The sequence below is a fragment of the Dama dama genome, chromosome 4, assembly GCF_033118175.1.
Source record: "Dama dama isolate Ldn47 chromosome 4, ASM3311817v1, whole genome shotgun sequence".
NCBI lineage: Eukaryota > Metazoa > Chordata > Mammalia > Artiodactyla > Cervidae > Dama > Dama dama.
In genome coordinates, this window is record NC_083684.1 from 48,465,445 (window position 1) to 48,471,267 (window position 5,823).

Here is a 5,823-nt window from a genome sequence, read left to right on the forward strand (position 1 = left end):
GTCTGAGCATATCAATGTGGATAGATCCCGTAGATATAACACTGGGTGAAAAGCAAGTTGTCAGAGAATAACCACTTATGTAAAATACAAAATGAAGAGGGTGGGACAAATCGAGAGAGTAGCATGACATACATACCTTATCGTGTAAAGGAGCTAGTGGGAAGCTGTTGTACAGTATAGGGAGCTCGGCTCGGTGCTCTGTGATGACCTAGAATGGTGGGATGTGGGGGTGCGAGGGAAGTTCAGTAGGGGGGGATACATGTATACATGTGACTGATTCAGAAGCTAACACAACATTGTAAAGCAATTATATTCCAATTTAAAAAAGAACTCAGAAAAAAACCAAATGATACATTGGTCATGGGTATATACTATGTAGTGAAAGTATAAATATGTATACCAGACTCAGGCTGGGTTAGTGATGGAGAATGGGATGGGGCAGGATTCTCTGGAGGTGATGGCTGATTCCAAGGGATGCTGGGTGGACTCCTTTCCTCGGGGGGGGGATTTGTGGAATGAAAGATTGGGGACATGATGAAAGAGTAGTTCTGTAGGCAACCCGAGCCAGGCTGTCACCTGCTTTAACCCAAGTCAGTCAGCATCTGCTAATCACCTACTAGGTAGGTGTGGGCAGAATTGCCCTGGATGATTAGGATATAAAAGGTAGTTAACATCTCTAGGAAGGAACTGACAGCTTAAGGACACAAATAGCCATGAAAATAAGCTTGTAAATTACAAGAGGAGGATGTGCTCAGTCCCAGAACCCTGTTTAAGATATAGAAGAAGCAGTGAAGTGGGAGGGAGTTTTATCTTCCTCTGGGAGGATAGACAGAGGATCGTTGGCCTGGGTTCTGGGTTCTGAAAACTGAATAGGAGTTTTTCTGAAGGGAGTTGCAGCTGGATAATGGCTAGTATTAATATTTACTGAGTACTTACTCTGAGCTGGGTACTGTTGTGAGTGACTTGCAGGTATTAATGCTTTGAGCTCTTACCATGATCTAGAAAGGTAGGTACTCTTGTGGTCATATTTACAGAGGAGGAAACCAAGATTCATAGTAGTTACACCTGCTGATGAGGGGAGTCCATGGGGAGACAGGTTGAATTCTCTGCAGGTTGACTCCAAAACTTCTGTGGTTAATCATGTCCATCTTCCTGCTTGTGGGATGTGGGATGCGTGGAATGACTTCTAGTGGGACTGGGATGATCCTGATCAGGGCTGTTGCATCCTGCCATAAATACTTGTTGTTGTTCAGTTCCTCAGTTGTGTCCGATGCTTTGCAACCCCAAGGACTGCAGCATGCCAGGCTTTCCTGTCCTTTACTATCTCCTAGAGTTTGCTCAGACTCAAGTCCGTTGAGTCAGTGATGCCATCCAACCATCTCATCCTCTATCACCCCCTTCTCCTCCAGCCCTCAATCTTTCCCAGCATCAGGGTCTTTTCCAATGAGTCAGCTCTTCATATTCGGTGGCCAAAGTATTGGAGCTTCAGCTTCCACACCAGCCCTTCCAAAGAATATTCAGGGCTGATTTCCTTTAGGATGGACTGGTTTGATCTCCTTGCCGTCCAAAGGCCATAAATACTATTGAACCACAATGCTAGGATCCTCCTCCCTCTTCAGTTCTTCTCCAGTGTTTCTCACTTGATTGAAGAGAAAAATCTTTGCTTTGAAGCTAGTATGTCTTTTTCTAAAGTTTTTTTTTTATGTGGATCATTTTTAAAGTCTTTATTGAATCTGTTACAAGAGAGCATCTGTTTTATGTTTTTTTTTGGCACAAGGTATGTGGGATCTCAGCTCCTGGACCAGGGATCTAACTCATACTTACTGCTCTGGAAGGTGAAGTCTTTACTGCTGGACCACCAGGGAAATCCTGAAGCTAGTGCATCTTGAATGCTCTAGATTACTTCCTAACTGTTCTCAGTGGAGAAAATAGAGATGTAGGCAAAAAAAAAAAAAAAAAAAGTGCAATGTTTTGTTTAGATCATGGATCATAGTTCCTAAGTTATGGCTAGAGATCTGGATTTATGTTCAGGGTAATGATGTAAGATTTCTTTCTGAAGCAGAAACACTTAAGTATATCTCTTATTTTAGAAAGAGCTGACTTAAATACAACTACTAAGTCCATAATAAAGGCTCACAATCCACCATGGGAGAGGAGGGGTCCTCCTAGCCCGGGCGAGTGAGCAGCACTGCAGTAGGCTCCCCATTGTCCCCCAGGAGTCCTTTGAACTCAACAGGGAAAAGTGGCCTCCCTAGGAGCCACCTTGGGCCCCTCAATAGGCTGCTCTCATCTCCCATGCATGCTGGAAGGGAGCTGAGTCTCCACTCTCTTGACTTTGACCATGAAGAGGACACTTTGGCTTGTAAGGGTTTGTCCCCATGGCTTTCCTCGTCTCTCCCTCTGCCCTTGGTTTCCCAGAGTTGTACACCTACCTCAGGACTCAGGCTTTCAACCTGTCACCTTCATTCCTGTGGCAGCAACAGAGATAAAGAACAAACAGTAACTGTTTACCCACCTCGAGGTTCTGATGTACTTTGCTCCATTAATAATTTAGTGGGGTGGACTGAATTGGATTGATTTCCCCCCCAAATCAATATACAAAATGACTATTGTTTCAGGGTACTTCTGAGTGGTTCAGCAAGGCCGAGGGGGCGCTTTTTGATTGAAAGTTGAAGCTGCACTCCTTATTCAAAATTACTGTGGAGAGGGTTATGTAAACCAAGGGGGTGACCTGGCACTAACATTTTTATTGCAATAAAAAGCCTTTTTTTTTTTTACAGCATACTATCGCTGTTCCAAGCTTATAATTTGAAAATTGCTGCTCAATACTGAAGGTAAAATGATTTTGCTGCTGCTGGTCTATTAAAGTTGGAAGAACCAGCGGCGGCCTGGAGAGTGTCTATAGGTAGATGCACTTTGCTGCACTGAGCCCATTGCCAATGTGCCTGCAGATGCAGCAGGCAGGGTCCCTGGGCTGCACAGGGTGGAGCAGGTACTCTGCTCTGAGCTTTGTGAGGTTCTGGGAGGGTAGGGATGCTGGGAAGCACATTAAATCCAGAGCAGCCACTTAGGCTGGCCACCTCACTCCACAGAGCCCAGGTGGAAATGTCACAACTCGGAATTTTGCCAGTTTTAGTACTTAAAAAAAAAACCTATTTATTTATCTGGCTATGCCAGTTCTCAGCTGTGGTACGAAGGCTCCTCAGTCTTCATTGTGGCATGCAGGATCTTTTTTTTTTTTTTTTTTTTTAATTGTAGCATGCAAACTCTTAGTTGTGGCATGTGAGATCTAGTTCCCTGATCAGGGATCGAACCCAGGTCCCCCAGCATTGGGAGCATGGCGTCTTAGCCACTGGAACACTGGGCAAGTCCCTATTTTTAGTATTTTTTATTTGTGGTCAAATGCCTATTACACAAAATTTACTGTTTTAAGCACTTTAAGTGTACAGTTCAGTGGTATTAAGTACAGTCATGTTGTGTAACCATCACCACTACCCGTTTCCAGAACTTTCATTTTCCCAAAGGGAAACTCTTTACTTGTGTATCAATGACTCCCCATTGGTTCCTCCTCCCCCATTCCCTAGCAACGACCTTTCTACTTTCTGTCTCTGTGAAATTGATGGCTCTATGTCCCTCGTATAAGTGAAATCACACAGTATTTGTCCTTTTGTGAATGGCTTGTTTCACTTAGCATAATGTGCTCAAGGTTCATCCACGTTGAGGCATGTATCAGAACATCCTTCCTTTTTCATTGAATAACATTATATCTGTACTTATAACTATATATTACACTTTACTTATCCATTCATTTATTAATGGGCATGTATGTTGTTTCTGGGCTTCCCTGGTGGCTCAGATGGTAAAGAACCATCCTGCAATGCAGGAGACCTGGGTTTGATCCCTGGGTCAGGAAGATCCCCTGGAGAAGGGAAAAGCTACCCACTCCAGTATTTTTGCCTGGAGAATTCCATGGACAGAGGAGCCTGGCAGGCTACAGTCCATGGGGGTCACCAAGAGTCGTGGTGGTCACCTCAGTCGTTAAACTGAGGGACTAACACTTTCCCTTTCCCTATGTTGTTTCTACTTGTCGGTTATTGGGAATAATGCTTCCACGAACATGAGTGTACAAACATTTCCTGGAGTTCCTGCTTTCAATTCTTTTGGGTGCATACTCAGAAGTGGAATAGCTGGATCATATGGTAGTTCTATATTTAACCTTTTGAGAAACTGCCAAACTGTTTCCCACAGCAGCTGTACCATTTTACATTCCCATCAGAAATGCACAAGTGTTCTAACTTCTCCGCATTCTTGCCAACACTTGATATTTTCTTTTTTTTTTATAATAGCCATCTTAATGGATATAAAGTGGTGTCTCATTGTGGTTTTGATATTTGTAGTACTTCTAAGGCAAATAAACCTTAACTCTCTTTCTCTGAGGCTATTCTTTCTCTTCTTGCTTCTTTCCTATCCTTCTACCATCTTATATTAAAGTTGTATAACATTAGCTGCCATTCAGAAGTCCCATAGTTGCAGGTTTTCCTGTTAGTTTCTACCTAAAAGGCTGAGATTTTAAAACATCATTTGAGAAATATGGATTTTGATGTATATGAGAGCAAAAAAGCGAAAAAATAGCAAAATAGAGAAGGCACTGTCTTGTGAGGCTCCTCTGCTGGGTCCCAGAGGGATCTTATAAAGCATTCAAGGGTTGTTTCTGCCCAAAGACAGACTTAAATGCAGACAGAACAACCCTCCCACCACTGGCTCCAGCAAGTGGTAATCCTCAGGGGCTTGGAGCGCTTCTCTCCAAGGTGGCCCTGGACATGTAGCAACAGTTGGTACCTCCACACACTGCTGCTCACAGGGCTAAGGACATCTCTCCAAATGCTCTCCTCCTCGGCTTCTTGACTGCTCTTCTGGCCAAGAAGGAAAAGTAGACCTTAGCTCTGGCTAAGGTGGAAACCTTCTGAGGTCAGAATGAGTTGGGTGGAGAGGGGGCTTGGAAAGGGTGTTAGGCAGGGCTAGTCCCACAGGATCATAAAGCTCAGGTTAAAAACTTCAAAGTCTGCCCTGGTGCATTTTCTGTAGCAAGCATGATTCACTTTGCATGTTAAAAACGTGAGCTGTTAACTGGGAGGCAGGAGACCATGTAGGCAGCTCATGGGAGAGGAGATGGTGGCTGGGGCCAGGGAGCTGGCCATGGTAATGAAGAGAAGTGGGTAGATTTGATTTGAGATACCCACATTGTGGGGTTGTGCTATCAGGGCTTAGTGATGGATGGCTCTGGGGGGACTGGAGTAGAAAATACTAATTCAGCAAGTGATGCCACCATGAACCGAGATGGACACAACAGCGAAGGTGCAGATGGCAGATTTGGAAGTGTCTGGACAAGGAAGAGCTTGCCCCTGACCCCGGAAGGCACTTGCAGTAGACCTGGACCAAGTGATCATAAGCCCTTGTTTCAGTTTGACTTGTCAAAGCCACATTCGGCCTTTGCTCCTCAAATCAACGCTCACTCTGTGAGACTGAGAAAGTCAATTACCAGCCAACTTGGCATCCTCTACATAGAGTCCAGCAACCATTGGGTAAGAGCGGGCTTGAGGTGTGCCTGCATTTCGGTGAGGGGGTTGTTCCAGAAGGGGATTTACGTGGGATGCCTCCAAGCTCCTTCCTCCTCTCCGCTTGCCCTCCTCACCTCACTCCTGGAGCAGGTTGCCGAAGGCTTCAGTGGCCCACATGCTGAAGCTCATGAGACATGTGGAGGGAACAGCAGCTTCCCTTCCTCCTAACTAGGAAGGTCAGCTTCCTGCCAGGAAGACCTTGATC